Source organism: Emys orbicularis, chromosome 21, assembly GCF_028017835.1.
Source record: "Emys orbicularis isolate rEmyOrb1 chromosome 21, rEmyOrb1.hap1, whole genome shotgun sequence".
NCBI lineage: Eukaryota > Metazoa > Chordata > Testudines > Emydidae > Emys > Emys orbicularis.
In genome coordinates this window covers 5075310-5091210 of record NC_088703.1, presented here as the reverse complement: position 1 = coordinate 5091210, position 15901 = coordinate 5075310, and positions in this window count along the sequence as shown.

The window sequence follows — 15901 nt, the reverse complement described above, 5'->3', positions numbered from 1 at the left end:
GGTTGGAATCGGCAGGTACGAGGGCTGGGCTTACGTTTAAAAACAAAACAAAACCGCATCCCAATTTCTAGGCCCCAAGCTGCGAGTAGGACGATGCCCAGGAGCCAGACTTGTCGAGCAGCCCCAGCTCTTAGGGGGTGCGGAGGGAGGTAAAGGCCCTAGAGCAGGGACAGGGGGGAACTGGCCTGTTAGTGGGCTCTGCTAGGCCCTGGGAGCTGGCCTGAGCTTGGGGACTCAGAAAATCTCTCCTGGGAATATCCCTGCACTGGGGAAGGGTTGGATCTAGCAGCTAGTTGCTATGATGCTGGGAAAGGGGCACCTGGGGCTGCAGTTACAAGGGGAGGACGCTGGAGGGAGGCAGTCACCACAGAAAGGGACCCAGCTGGCTAAGGGAGGCCAACAAGGTGGGTGGGTGCAGGGCCGGCTCCAGGCACCAGCCTGGCAAGCAGGTGCTTGGGGCGGCCGCTCCGGAGAGGGGCGGCAGGTCCAGCTATTTGAGGGCAATTCGGCGGACGGTCCCTCACTCCCGCTCGGAGCGAAGGACCTCCCGCCAAATTGCCGCCGCAGATCGCGATCGCAGCTTGGGGGGGGGGGGGGGGGGCTGCTTGGGGCGGCCAAAACCCTGGAGCCGACCCTGTGTGGGTGGGAAGGCAGGTGCCCTCTGCTGCCGGAGTGGGTATGGGGGAGTTGGAGGCCACCCCCTGAGCCAGCCGGTCCCCCTGCTCTGGGGCTGGATCAGAGGCAGTGCCCCTGGCAGGGGAAAGGCCCCGTGTCCCAGTCCCCACCCCACTGAGCCAGCCGGTCCCCCTGCTCTGGGGCTGGATCAGAGTTAGTGCCTCTGGCAGAGGAAAGGCCCTGGGTTCCCCTCTCCCCTGACCTGCGCTGGGTTGTGTGATGCTGGGATTAGCCCCCCCGGCTCCCATTGCTCCTGATTTACCCCTTGGTAACTGCAGGCCGGTGCTGGCCCATGGTTTTCGTCCTGGCTGGTGGGTCACAGGGGGCGAGGCAGGTCCAAAGGCCAGCGTGCCAGGGGGAAGATGTGAATCTGTAGCCCTCCGCAAGCTGCCCCTGCCCCAAGGGCTGGCTCTGCAGCTCCCATTGGCCAGGAATCACGGCTAATGGGAGCTACGGGGGCGGTGCCTGTGGGCGGAGGCAGTGCGCAGAGCCACCTGGCCATGCCTCCACCTAGGAGCCGGTGGGACATGTCACCAATTGTGGGGAGCCGCCCGAGGTAAGCACTGCCCAGAGCCTGCCCCCCAAAACCCCTCCCGTGCCCCTGCCCCAGCCCTGAGCCCCCTCCTGCTCCCAAACTCCTTCCCGGAGCACGCACCCCAAATCCCCTCTTACACCCCAGCCCCCTTCCCCAGCTCAGAACCCCCTCCCCAAACCCCTCATCCCCGGCCCCACCCCAGAGTTTGCACCCCCAGCCGAAGCCCTCACTCCCACTCCACCACACCCCAACCTCTTGCCCCAGCCTGGCTCTCCCTCCCACACCCTGAACCCCTCATTTCTGGCCCCACCCTGGAGCCCACACCGCTAGCCCAGAGCCTGTATCCCCTCCTGCACCCCAACCGCCTGCTTCAGCCCAGAGCCCCCTCCCACACTCCCAACCCTTCAGCCCCAGTCCAGAGCCCCCTCCTGCACCCCAAACCCCTCATCCCTGGCCCCAGGCCAGAGCCCGCACCCCCAACCGATGCCCTCACCCCTCTGCCCCCCAACCCAGTGAAAGTGAGTGAGTGAGGGGTGGGGGAGAGCGAGCGACAGAGGGAGAGGGGCTGGAGTGAGCGGGGGTGGAGCCTCAGAGAAGAGGCGGAGCAGGGGCGGGGCCTTGGGGAAGTGGGCGGGGCAAGGGTGTTCGGTTTTGTGCAATTAAAAAGTTGGTAACCCTAGGTGACACTGATTCTGTGGGGGAGTGGGGTTTTTTTTTTTGTTCCCATCCATGCTGCACCGAGGGGCCCAAGCGCAACTCAGACTCGAGCCCCACCCCACCCCACCCCCCCGTGTGGAGTCAGGCTCCCCCTCAGCAGCAGAGCCCCATCAAACGTAGGCCCCCGGGAAAGTCTTCGAGGACGTTCCCAGCATCCCCATTCCCAGGGGCAGGCAGGGCTGCTGGGCTGGAATGGGGAGCCCACGGGGGGCAGACGCCCCGACTTGATCAGTTTGGGAGCTGGGCCAGCTGATGGGGTGGAAGGAAAAGGGCCAGTGTCTCTTTAAGCCCCAGGGCCCGGCGGGTGCCAAGACACCTGGCAGAATGGAAAATGTGCCTGCGGCGACCTGGCTCTGGCTGCATAAACACAGTCAAGGGAGCGTTCTGCGCCTCGTCAAGCCGGGGTGACCCATCGGTGCACCCGGGGATCAGACGCCACTTCCCTGCCTTTTCAGGCCAGCGGCCAGCCCCTTCCCGCAAGGCAGCACGGCCCCCAGGGGGATCCCAGGACTGGGATCGCAGGGGGCTGCGGGTCGGGATTGAGGGGCACTGGCAGGAGGAGGGGGAGGGAGGAGCCCAGGGCTGGGATCGCAGGGGACTGCGGGTTGGGATTGAGGGGCACTGGCAGGAGGAGGGGGAAGGGGGAGCCCAGGGCTGGGATCGCAGGGGGCAGCGGGTCCGGACTGAGGGGCATCAGCAGAGCCACGTACGTGAAGCTTCCAGTCACTACCTGCCCTGTGCCTGGCTCTCGTCTGCCGGCTCGTACATTTCTGCCATACCGGGCTCGACGGCTGTTTATGTTTTCTGGCACAGGATGGCTGAGCAACGTGCAGAACATGATATGGGGCAGGCGCTCCCCTCCCCCGCCCCAGGCAGGGTGACCCTGAGCCACCCTGTCCCTTAATAGAAAACACCCCGCTCGATCCAGCCTTGGCACTGACAGTGTGGGACAAACATCTACAATCACATGGGGAAACTGAGGCACGGGGTGGCAAGGTGATTTGAGAGTGGGAACAGCCAGGCGTCCTGACACCCCCCACCCCACACTCTAACCACTAGATCCCACTTCCCTCAGAGCCAGGGATAGAACCCAGGAGTCCTGGTGCCGCATGCTCTAACAGCTGACCCCTAACCTCTTGCCCAGCCAAACATTTGGAGGAGACAAACCCAGCAGGTGGAGTAGTGGGGCTGGCTGGAGACAAGGCAAACTGCCTAGGGCCAGCCTGCCTGGGGCTGGAGGGTGGACGGTCTATATACTTGGTGTCCTGCCAATTGCAGGGATGTTCCACCCCTGCCACAGCTGCTCTCGGCTGGGCCTACCAGGCGCGCAGGGAAGGGCCCGTAGCGCCAGCCCCACTGCGCAGCCCGGGGTTAGGCGAGGGGCTGCGAGTAGGGGGCGTGCGAGGGCTCGTTCTCTGCTGTGCATCGAAATGGGGGGGGGCTGGAATCCTGTGTCTTTGCTTGATGGATTCCGGGGGGGAGTCAGGACTTCTGGGTTCTATCCCCAGCTCTGGGAGGGGAGTTGGATCTAGTGCAGGGGTAGGCAACCTATGGCACTGATTTTCAGTGGCACTCACACTGCCCGGGTCCTGGCCACCGGTCCGGGGGGCTCTGCATTTTAATTTAATTTTAAATGAAGGTTCTTAAACATTTTAAAGACCTTATTTACTTTACATACAACAATAGTTTAGTTCTATATTATAGACTTATAGAAAGAGACCTTCTAAAAACGTTAAAATGTATGACTGGCACGCGAAACCCTAAATTAGAGTGAATAAATGAAGACTCGGCACACCACTTCTGAAAGGTTGCCGACCCCTGCTCTAGTGGGTAGTGGGGTCTGGGAGCCAGGGCTCCTGGCTTCCATTCCCAGCTTTGCCACAGACTTGCTGTGGGACCCTGAGGCTCACTCAGTTCCCCAGTCCATGCCTCAGTTTCCCCATCTCTGTGCTGGGGTGTTCAGCTCCTCCCCTTCCCCCGCAGCACAGCGATGGGAATCATTTTGTTTGAAACATCAGTTTTCTCTTCCCCCCCTTGCCAGCCCCATGTTCGCTTTGCCACCACTTCCTGCCCCGAAACGTGCCTGTATCTGTAGCCCACAAAGCAGGAGGGGGCCACAGACTGGCTGCTCTCCACCGTGCTGAGGGGGTGGGGCATGGGTCTGGCTCAGGGGGGTGGATTCTGCCCTGTGCATGGGCAGGCTGCTGTCCACCTGCAAAGGGGCCGGGGAGCTAATCAACGGGCCCCCCGCCCGCCCCAGTGTGTCCTGCTGCTAGAATTGCAGTGGTTAGTACAGGCAGTGACAGCTGGGGAAAGACAGCCACAGAGAAGGGGTGGAGGTGTCTGTGACCTGGCTAAACTCACGCAAGGAGTCAGAAAAAGAACCCAGGAGTCCTGGCTCCCCATCCCTTTGGTCTCATTTCAGCTCATGTGCGGGCAGCCTGCGATCAACAGGAGATCAGACTGGATGCGCCGGGGGGTTCTTCCGGCCTTAGACTTTGGAACCACCGGACCCCTTCCCACCCTCACTCCCGCTCCAGGTCTTGAACCCAGGAGTCCAGCCTCTCATTTCCCCCTTTCTCCAAACCATTGGACCCCACTCCCCTCCCAGAGCTGGGGATAGAACCCAGGAGTCCTGACTCCCAGCCCCCCTGCTCTAACCATTGGACACCACTCCACTCCCAGAGCTGGGGATAGAACCCAGGAGTCCTGACTCCCAGCCCCCTGCTCTAACCACTGGACCCCACTCCCCTCCCAGAGCTGGGGATAGAACCCAGGCGTCCTGACTCCCAGCCCCCCTGCTCTAACCATTGGACCCCACTCCCCTCCCAGAGCTGGGGATAGAACCCAGGCGTCCTGACTCCCAGCCCCCCTGCTCTAACCATTGGAACCCACTCCCCTCCCAGAGCTGGGGATAGAACCCAGGCGTCCTGACTCCCAGCCCCCCTGATCTAACCATTGGACCCCACTCCCTTCTCATAGTTGGAAATAGAACCCAGGAGTCCTGGCTCCCAGCCCCCTCCCCGGCTCTCACTACTAGACCCCACTCCCCAACCCAGAGCTGGGGAGAGAACCCAGGAGTCCTGAGTCCCAGCCCCACGTCCAGTTTTCAATGGCTGCAGTGACCCTCGATGGGGGCACCGTCCCCTAATCACGGCGGGCACGGAGCCGGGGGCTCATACTGACTGTAAAGGACCTTGCGTCCTTCTGGTGGCCCGCCGTGGTGAGCAGCCCGTGCTGGCTGGGCAGCATTTAACTGCCCCCTCTGCCCCCCCCGTCAAACCCCCCTCCCTGTGTGTGGCTGCCGGGGCCCTGCCTATCTCCCTCAGCTGTCCCAACCCCTCCCCGGGACCCAGCCCCTATATCTCCCCCCAGGCGGCTCTTCTCCAAACTCCCCTGCTGCTGGGGACACCTGGAGCCGATTGGGGTCCACGAGGCATCTGCCCCCCCGCCTCCCCCGGCTGGAGGAGTCGAGCTGTGACCCACCACACGAGCTATTGGCCTTCTGTGGGGCATGCTGGCTGCTTCCCGGGAGCCGTGTGAGCTGGGTAGGGAGCCTGCCAGCCCCGCGCCAACCGGACTTTTAACGGCCCAGTCAAAAACCGGACACCTGGCAACCCCCGGACACCTGGCAACCCTCACCCCATGCAGGGGCCTGCCCAGCCAGTGCGGAACTGGCTTAAAGGTCCTGCCCCCAGCCCCAGGCACTGGGGCAGATTGGGGGCGTGGCCGGAGAGCACCGTGCTATGGCTTTTCTCTGCCCCCCCCCCCCCTCCAGGGCCCATAGGGGGCAACACGTGAGTTTGCCCTGGGGGCCAGGCAGGGCCCAGAATACTTGGAGGACTAAGGGGGTTTAAATCCCTCAGCTGGGGGAGCTGGGCATTAGGTCCCAAGGTGCGTCTAGCATGAAATGTGAGCTGGTTCCCTCCTTGCTGAGATCTCCCCCACAGCTACGTTCCCCCGAGGCCCAGTCTGGTCGCTCCTCCGGCTGCCCCCACCCATCCCTTCGCTTCTCCTGCAGGGGCCTGGCTAGGCCAGGCTCCTTTCCCCGGCCTCTCCTCATGGATCCAGCCCCCGAGCTACGGTCCTGACCCTGTCTCTGGCCCAGCGGCTCAGCACACGCGGCTGCGAATCCCGTTGCAAACTCCACCCTAATCTCCGTGGGAATCCTTCCTCCTTGCTGGGCTCGTTCCCCTCCCCATGGCCACAAGCTGCGGCAACCCACCGGGGCTTCTTTGCCTGCGCCCCCTTGGGCCGTGCTCTCCGGAGCCTTTACTCCAGCTCCTGGTTTCGACGGCTCACATGTCGGCTGCAGCATGTGGCTGCTGGGGGCGGCGATCAGGCGGCTAGAAGATCTGGGGGCTCTGTCCCCCATGCTCCCTCCACACACACTTCCTATGGTCCCTCTCCCCTCGTAGCAGCCTGCCCCCCTTTTAGGGTGACCAGATGTCCCGATTTTATAGGGACAGTCCCGAATTTGGGGTCTTTTTCTTATATAGGCTCCTATTACCCCCCACCCCCTCTCCTGATTTTTCACATTTGCTGTCTGGTCACCCTACCCCCTTTGCTGATGGCCCCCTAGCCAACTCTGACGTCTCCCCTTTGCTGATGGCTCCCTAGCCAGCGCTGACGTCTCCCCTTTGATATCAGAGCCGGTGGCAATGGGTCGGGGGAGTGAGATTCCCCACGACACTGTATTGAATGGTTCAAACGCAGCCCGCACCAGCATCAAGGCCCAGACAGCCACCAGTTTTCTGCTGAGATCTTACCAGCTACTTTTTGGATAAATATTATGACAGCAGCGTGTTAGGTGTGATGAGTGTGTCAGGCCTGACAGGGGTTAGAGGGCAGCGTGCCCTCTGGCTGTTGGCATGAGGGGCTCTTAGGGGCACGGTCCCGCTGGCTGTTTGGGGTGGACATGCTTTGGGGCAGGGGCTGTCTCTCCTGTGTCTGTGTAGCGCCCGGCACAATGGGGCCCCAGTCTTGGTTACTGTGTGTCCGCACGGTGCCCAGCACAACAGGGCCCTGATCTCAGCCAGGGGCTGCGCAGCGCCCGGCACGACGGGGCCCTGATCTCGGCCGGGGTCTGTGCAGCGCCCGGCACGACGGGGCCCTGATCTCGGCCGGGGTCTGTGCAGCGCCCGGCACGACGGGGCCCTGATCTCGGCCGGGGTCTGTGCAGCGCCCGGCACGACGGGGCCCTGATCTCGGTCGGGGTCTGTGCAGCGCCCGGCACGACGGGGCCCTGATCTCGGCCAGGGTCTGTGCAGCGCCCGGCACGACGGGGCCCTGATCTCGGCCGGGGTGGGGTCTGTGTCGTGCCTGGCACAACGGGGGCCCTGATTTTGGCTGGGGTCTGTGCAGCGCCCGGCAAAATGTGAGGCCCGATCTCAGCTGGGACCACTAGACTATGCCCTTACAGTAACAAAGGAAACGTAAACAGGAAGGGGTTATGCAACCGGTTATGAAAGGAGCATTCAGCTCCACGCTGCTGTGGAAGCAACATTCGGGCCTCACACAGCCCAGTTACTGCATCATCATTTCCCCTGGGCTTCCCAGCCTAGGGATCACGCACGTGTGGTTTGGGCTGCTGCTTCCTGCAGAAAATAACAAAGCCTGTGTGTGCACCCAAGGGTCCCGGCTGGTGTCAATGGGCATCCCTCCATTGGAGTCAATGGGCCAGATCCTCGGCTGGTGTCAATGGGAGTCGCTCCATTGGAGTCAATGGGGCCAGACCACAGCTGGTGTCAATGGACGTCTCTCCATTGGAGTCAATGGGCCAGATCCCAGCTGGGGTCAATGAGCGTCACTCCACTGGAGTCAATGGCCCAGATCCCCAGCTGGGGTCAATGAGCGTCGCTCCATTGGAGTCAATGGGCCAGATCCCAGCTGGGGTCAATGAGCGTCACTCCACTGGAGTCAATGGCCCAGATCCCAGCTGGGGTCAATGAGCGTCGCTCCACTGGAGTCAATGGCCCAGATCCCAGCTGGGGTCAATGAGCGTCGCTCCACTGGAGTCAATGGCCCAGATCCCAGCTGGGGTCAATGAGCGTCGCTCCACTGGAGTCAATGGCCCAGATCCCCAGCTGGGGTCAATGGACGTCTCTCCATTGGAGTCAATGGGCCAGATCCCAGCTGGGGTCAATGAGCGTCACTCCACTGGAGTCAATGGCCCAGATCCCCAGCTGGGGTCAATGAGCGTCGCTCCATTGGAGTCAATGGGCCAGATCCCAGCTGGGGTCAATGAGCGTCACTCCACTGGAGTCAATGGCCCAGATCCCAGCTGGGGTCAATGAGCGTCGCTCCACTGGAGTCAATGGCCCAGATCCCAGCTGGGGTCAATGAGCGTCGCTCCACTGGAGTCAATGGCCCAGATCCCAGCTGGGGTCAATGAGCGTCGCTCCACTGGAGTCAATGGCCCAGATCCCAGCTGGGGTCAATGAGCGTCGCTCCACTGGAGTCAATGGCCCAGATCCCCGGCTGATGTCAATGGGAGTCGCTCCATTGGAGTCAATGGGGCCAGACCACAGCTGGTGTCAATGGACGTCTCTCCATTGGAGTCAATGGCCCAGATCCCAGCTGGGGTCAATGAGCGTAGCTCCACTGGAGTCAATGGGGCCAGATCCCCAGCTGGTGTCAATGGGCTGTAACTCCATTGGAGTCAATGGGGCAGATCCCAGCTGCGGTCAATGGGCGTTGCCCCACTGGAGCTGAGGGTGCCGCGCCGATTCCCCCAGCTGACAATCTTCCCCCCCGCTGCTGGGGTTTTTGGCTCTGTCACAAATGTTTTGCCCCGGTTGGATTCGTGGCTCCTGGCTGCAAAAGACAAAGGAGCCCCCAGGAAGCATTTTCTGGTACCTGCTTGGGGCTTGACTTGCAGCTCGGCTGGTCCCTGCGGCCGGAGGGGGCAGGTGGAAACGCACGACACGGCAGCTGGGGGAGGATGTCACTGGGAAGCACCTGGCACAGGGCTATGTTACTGCTTGGGGGGGGTGCGGGTGTCTGTGTGTGTGCACCGATACCAGTCAGCTCTGTGTTTATGGGGAACCAGGGCGCAGTGTCTGGTCTGTCTGACTCATAAGGGACACACCCCCATGCAAGTCTCTGCTTGAACCAAGCCCGATCAGAGTAAAGACTTGCAAAGAGCAGTGAAGGGCATTGGGAGACACACCTAGACCCCTCCTGACAAGGGTGACAAGATTAAGACATCTCCATTTGCGTACAGAATGGAGAGCAGAGACAACTCCCCTAGCCTCAGCTGCATGAAAGATGGGACAGGGAGTAGCACACAGAATGGAGAACAGAGAACCGCACTGAACTCTGGGACCAGAAAAGCAGGGACGCACTGCATCCTGGGAATCTCTGCTCCAGATGCTAATGAACCTACGCCTGCACACACCCAGCTCAGTAATGAATCCTTGATTGATATCCAAAATACTGAAGCAGCCTAGTTGCATTGGGAGCTCCCTGGAAGAAAACCCCACCCATAGCCAAGAGTGATCAGCTCCTATTGTCTAGTCTAAAGAAAACCCTTGAGTCATCAGCTTACCTGTAAACAAAACTAGTGTTCTCCCTTCAACCATTGTATTTTCTCTAAAAAAATCCCTACTCACCCTCCAGTCAGTGTTCTGATGCTTAGATCCAAACTATGCATCAGTTCCACTGGGACTCCATCTTCTCCTGACTGATCGTGCTGGGGGCTCTACCTGTCTCCTGCCCTCAGGACCCTCAGCTACCATCACCTGGGAACCCCGACCAGTTCAAACCTCATGGAGTGGGTGAGATCCCCCTTCTTTCTCTCTCTCTGTTTTCCTTTCTACCTTAGGTATTAACCTTTAATAATATATGTTATGTTGGTTTAGCCTCCTTGTGTAGTGATCACTAGTATTCAATAAATAACTTTTATGGCTAAGTTGGTTGCTTCTCTCTCTCTCGCTGAACTTTACTCTTTTGTGTTTTAGCTTCCCCCATTCACTCTACAGCAACGCTTCTTTTACCTAAGCTAAAGCTCCCTGTGGGGTTTGCTCATCAAGTAGGTTACTGCCAGTACAATTGTGATGTGACAGTGGGGATAGGGACGTGCTGAATCTGGGACACATAGGGCAGGGGAGCTTGAAAGTGCTGCTTCATCTAGCCCATTGAGTCCAGGGACATATAAGGGGTCAGCTTGACAGTGCTGATTGTCCTGGTCCGCTCAGACTTGCTCTGTGTGTGTGGGTGTGTTCATCCGGTTTTGGGGCTGGAGAAACCCAGCCCTAGGGAACCTAGGTCCTGCAGGATAGCTCCATTGGGAGGGACTTGCAGAAGGGAGAAATAGAGCTCCATATGAAAACACACGTGACACAAGCAGTACATTGATAGAATTACAGAGAAGAGTAACTCGAATAAATGCGCATACCCCAAAGTAACGGGCAGATCTGGTAACAGCACGTGTGTGTGTGGACATAGATGTGTGTGCGGACATAGGTGTGTGTGCACACGTGTGTGCATGTACATGTGCGTGCACGTACGTGTGTGTGTACGTGTGTGTGCGAGTGTGTGTGCACGCGTGTGGGCATGTACGTGTGTGTGCATGCGCACGTACGTGTGCACGTGTGTGTGCACACAATGCAGAATGCATGGTGCCTTCTCTCTCTCCCTCTCCGTGCCCTCTGGGATCTGTACCAGTCCATCCCTTCCCACCCACCCCCCGCTCTTGAAGGGGGAGGGACAGCAGCCCCTCCCCACCTCCCTGTCATTCCCACCTGGCCTTTCCCTGAAGCAGGCATCGCCGGGGGCACGGCCGGGATCACAGAGCCCCTGCACTTTGGGGAACCCATCTGCCTTCTAGGGGTGAGGCAGGAACACCCCAGAACAAAGCCCCTTTGAGCAGGGCTTGACACCCCCTTGGGCCCGGCTGAGAGACGGGTTTTTCCCCTCCTCCCCGCCAGACCTGATGGCATGCACAGTGCAGGTGTGCTGGGGGGTGGGGGTGGGGGGTTATTCTCCAGAGCAAACCCTTCCTGTCCGTCCTGCCCGCCCCAGCACCCAGACACCGCCGATGCCCACAGTCTGTTCCCCCCATGCTGCCCCTTCTAGATGCCTCCCGGGGTGGCATTTGCTCCCCGACACGAGAGCCCAGCTGGGTTTAGTGACCCAGGACCCTCCCTGGGCAGACTCCGGTGGCCCTCAGAGGCTACGCCCGTTGCCCGGTTTAGAGCAGCTCGGGGGCAGCAGGGAGCCTTGTGCTACACTCGCTGAGCCGGGAGAGGAGCTCTGATCAGCTGCCTTTGTCAATGGGTAGAGGCAGAGCTCAGACCCCCTCCCCCTGCTCCAAAAATCCACCAGCACCTGACCTAAAGGAAAATCCCCACCCGCTATTAGCATTATAGGGCATATGACACACAGTTCTGAGTCCCTCTAGTAGAGGGCAATGGTATATATATAGAGAGAGAGATTCTCTGCTCCCCTGGGACACTGCATCCACTCCTGGGTCACCATGTCTGATGCCTCCTCTCCCTCCCTGGAAGTCTGGCTCATCCCTCTCGGGAGTGAGGATTGAACAGCCCGGGGCTGTTGGCATGAGCGGGGCTGGGAAGCAGCATGACCCCCGTCTCGACCCAGCGGTGTGGAAAGAATTAAACCTTTCCCGGGGAGAAGCCCCGGGTTAGGATGCCAGGGAACAGTTCCCAAACCCCAGTCAATCCCGGTCGGTCCCGTTCCAGGGGCTGCGATCGGTGTTAAAGCTACGTGGCCGACGTCTTTATCTACCTTCCTAATAATAGCTCCTTTGATTATTAACTCGGAAAGAATGTCAGGTCCCGTGTACGATCTCACCCCGCATCCCCTTGGACTGGATTTGTGTCTGCGCTTGGCTCCAGCCGCAGAGCAGCCCTGGTCAATTTCACTGTCTCCCTCCGATCAGCTTGCCTTTAAGGGAGCGGAATTCGGGCACCCCCAATCACTAGCCATTTGTGAAAACAGTGGCCCAGGGCCTGCTGCACGCTCGGATGGTGCTGGTGCAAGGCAGGCTGGCACCCGTTCCCTGCCTGATCAGGGGGCTGGGGCACATGACTTACGAGGAGAGGCTGAGGGAACTGGGGTTATTTAGTCTGCAGAAGAAAAGAGTGAGGGGGGATTTGATAGCAGCCTTCAACTACCTGAAGGGGGTTCCAAAGATGATGGATCTAGGTTGTTCTCAGTGGTCGCAGATGACAGAACAAGGAGGAATGGTCTCAAGTTGCAGTGGGGGAGGTCTAGGTTGGATAGTAGGAAACACTATGTCACTAGGAGGGTGGTGAAGCACTGGAATGGGTTCCCTAGGGAGGTGGTGGAATCTCCATCCTTAGAGGTTTTTAAGGCCCGGCTTGACAAAGCCCTGTCTGGGATGATTTAGTTGGGGTTGGTCCTGCTTTGAGCAGGGGGTTGGACTAGAACCTCCTGAGGTCTCTTCTAACCCTCATCTTCTATGATTCTACGCAACACAGCCAACCGGGACTTAAAAACTGTCCGTGCTGGAGAATCCATCATGACCCTTGGTCAATTGTTCCAACAGTTAACGACTCACCATTAAATATTTCCGGTCTGAATTTGTCCAGCTTCCACTTCCAGCCATCGGATTGTATTAGACCTTCCTCTGCTAGTCTGAAGAGCCCGTTATTCAATATTTGTTCCCTGTGTCGGTACTGATAGATGAGGATCCAGTCACCCCTGACTTGACTCTTTGTGGCTCTTCTCTGACCCCTCTTCAATTGATCAACACCCTTCCTGAATGGTGGGCACCAGAACTAGACACAGGATTCCAGCAACAGTCACGCCAGCGACAAACACAGGGGGGAAATAACCTCTCTGCTCCTACTTGAGATTCCCCTCTTTATACAGCCCAGGAGCACATAGGCTCTTTTGGCCCCAGCGTTGCACTGGGAGCTTATGTTCAGCTAATTATCCACCACGACCCCCAAATGTTTTTCAGACTCACTGCTTCTCAGGAGACAGTCCCCCGTCCACTAAGTACAGCCTGTGTTCTTTGTTCCTAGATGTCTACATTTAGCGATATTAAACACACGTTGTTTGCTTGCGCCCGGCTTCGCCAGCGATCCGGATCACGCTGTATCAGTGACCTGTCCTCTTCATTGTTTGCCACGTCCCCCATTTTTGTGTCATCCTCAAACTTTATCGGTGGTCAGCTTTGGGCTCAAATGAACCGGCGCCTTTAGATTTTGAGCGTTTTTTTACAAAAACATTTTTCGTTACATTTTCTAACTAAAACTAAGGGCCATTTGGAACCAAAAAGCCATTTAAAAGCAACATTTTTTTTAAAAAAAGCAAAATGCTCAAAAGACCTCCAAACATTTTGATTTTTTTCAGCTGTATTCATTTTGGCTAAAGAGTTTTTTTCGACCAGAACAATTCAGCCAAACAACACAACTTTGCAAGAAAGAAAGAAAGAACTGACTCTTTCAGCCAACCTAAATCTGCAGGTGTTTTGCTGGGGGGAAAACAATGAGCCGGAATGTCTACTGAATAATGTAACAACCTGCCAGGCACATCCACACCCACACGGCCGCTCTAGCTAGCTTCCGGCGGCTTCGGCAGCATGCAAGCCGGTGAGCGTCACCAGAAGGCTCGCAAACTATTTAAAAAGGATCCCACCTAATTTCTATGTGCCCACTCCTATACATGGCACTTGGCAACCAGATCTAACTCCGTTAAACTGGAAACCTTTTAACCAGCCTTCACCTGCTCACAAAGCCCAGCGTCCACCTCGGCCTCTGTCTGTGGCCTGGATCCACAGAGGTGGCTGCTTTCTATGGCTCTGAGGACTGAAACGTTTTGCTCTAATGAAAGTGGTTGGGTTTGATATTTGGGTGGCATTTCATGCCCTTGTACGCACCCAACAATCAGTGGTCACTTCTGGCCTTCAACACTATGACCCTCAACTCCATCATGATCGGACCACCCCTGTTATGATTTCATAGAATTTCAGGATTGGAAGGGACCTCAGAACTCACAACCCTGGGTTTAGCAAGCCAATGCTCAAACCACTGAGCTATCCCTCCCAGGAGGTTCTACCACCAAGAGTGAGGGTTTTTAAGCTACGAGTGTGGGGGGGGCAAGTCGATTGGGTGGAGCCACTTCAATGTCAGGGATACAATGAGCCCTTCCAGACTTGGGAAATGTACTACGGCTGTCACAGGCTTTAGAGACATTTTTATTCTTATTATTTATAGTTTTCATTCATTTTTCCAAATACAACACGTGCCAAAAACCAGAGTCCTCGTAAATTTATAGACTTGATATTTGAAGCATCTGATACCATGCCTTTAATTCATTTTATTTATTTATTTATTTATTTATTACAGTCAGAAAAAAAGGCGCTGATTTGTGCCGGGCACTGCAGAGACACAAATGGACTGAGGTTAGGGCCCCGTCGCGCCGGGCGCCGCCCAGACACACAGCAACCGAGATCGGGGCCCTGTTGGGTTGGGCGCTGCCCAGACACACAGCGACCGAGATCAGGGCCCCGTCGCGCCGGGCGCCGCCCAGACACACAGCAACCGAGATCGGGGTCCGTCACGCCAGGTGCTGCGTGGTAACTGAGGCAGAGCAAGTGGGAGGTGGGGAGGGAAGGTGTTAATTGGCCATGTGTTATTATTTCCTTTATTGATTACTGCAGTGTATTGGGGGTGGTTGCATGTGTGCCTCTGCCCTCTCCAGGACACAATCAGAACTGCTCCTGTGTGTCACAGACCCCTCTACCGCTTTCTGCTAACGGAGATTCCCCTTTGCCTCCAGGGGGGCGGAAGCGGGGCAGAGGCTGGGTTCTGGCCATGCTGAGTGATGCAGCGACCCACCCGAATTCCTAGGCAGTGATTTGTTCCATCCGGTGACCTCACATTTGCACGGCTCTTGTTCAAACACGGATAAAAGCACGGCCCCCTCCATCCCACTCCTGAACAAGTGACTTGAGATCTCAGTGAGACAAGCCAAGCCGCAGGCCAGGGGCGGGTTGGGGGGGGAAGGAAGCAGCTGCTACAGGGAATGAGCAGCCCAGAAGAGGGCGAGGTGGGCAGTGCCTGGGCGTGGCAGATCTTTGCACCAACCTGAGCCCACCGCCCAGGGGAAAGGGGGAAGCTGATGGGTTCTGCATTCTCTGGGGGGCCCCCCCAAAAGGCACAGGTGCCACAGGGCAGTTCCCTGTGACCACACTCGGTAAGCCAGACCCCCAGCCCAAGGATCAGCCCCCCCACCAGCCCTGGGGACAGCCTCCGCCGCAGGGAGTGGGAAGGGGCCATGGGCCAGTAGGTTTTGGGACTCTGCCCACCGTAGGACAGCGCTGCAAATATTTAGACAGGGGGGGATTAGCCGGCGGCTGCATCGGGGAGGCTAGAGGGGGATTAATTCGGCAAAGGAAATATTTACATTGGGCTCAGTGCTGGCTGCGGCATCAGCTCCGGCACCGGGATCCCAGCGGCGGGCAGAGCCGCTCAGGACAGGGACATGCCGGGGCGTCGCGGCACCAGCTGGAGGGCAGAGTGGGCACTGGAGGCAGAGGAAGGGGAGGATCTGGGCAGGGAGACTGAGGCAATTGGGGGCACAAACAACCCCCAGGCCACCCCATGGCATCCAGGCACCAGCTCTGCCGACGCCCCTCACTCCTGACCCGCAAACCCCCCCCCATGTTATCCCAGCCCTGGGCTCCCCGCTACAGCTCTGCCGACGCCCCTCACTCCTGACCTGCAGCCCCCCCATGTTATCCCAGCCCTGGGCTCCCCCCCCCCCCAAAGCTCTGCTGATGCCCCTTAATCCCAACCCGCAGCCCCCCCATATTATCCCAGCCCTGGGCTCCCCCCCCCCCCACAGCTCTGCCAACGCCCCTCACTCCCGACCCGCAGCCCTCTGCTCCCCACCCCCCACTCTAATACAAATTGATGACTGGGAAGCGACTCTGTTAAATTATCTTTAATAAGGAGGACGGGGGCATTTAATTGCAAG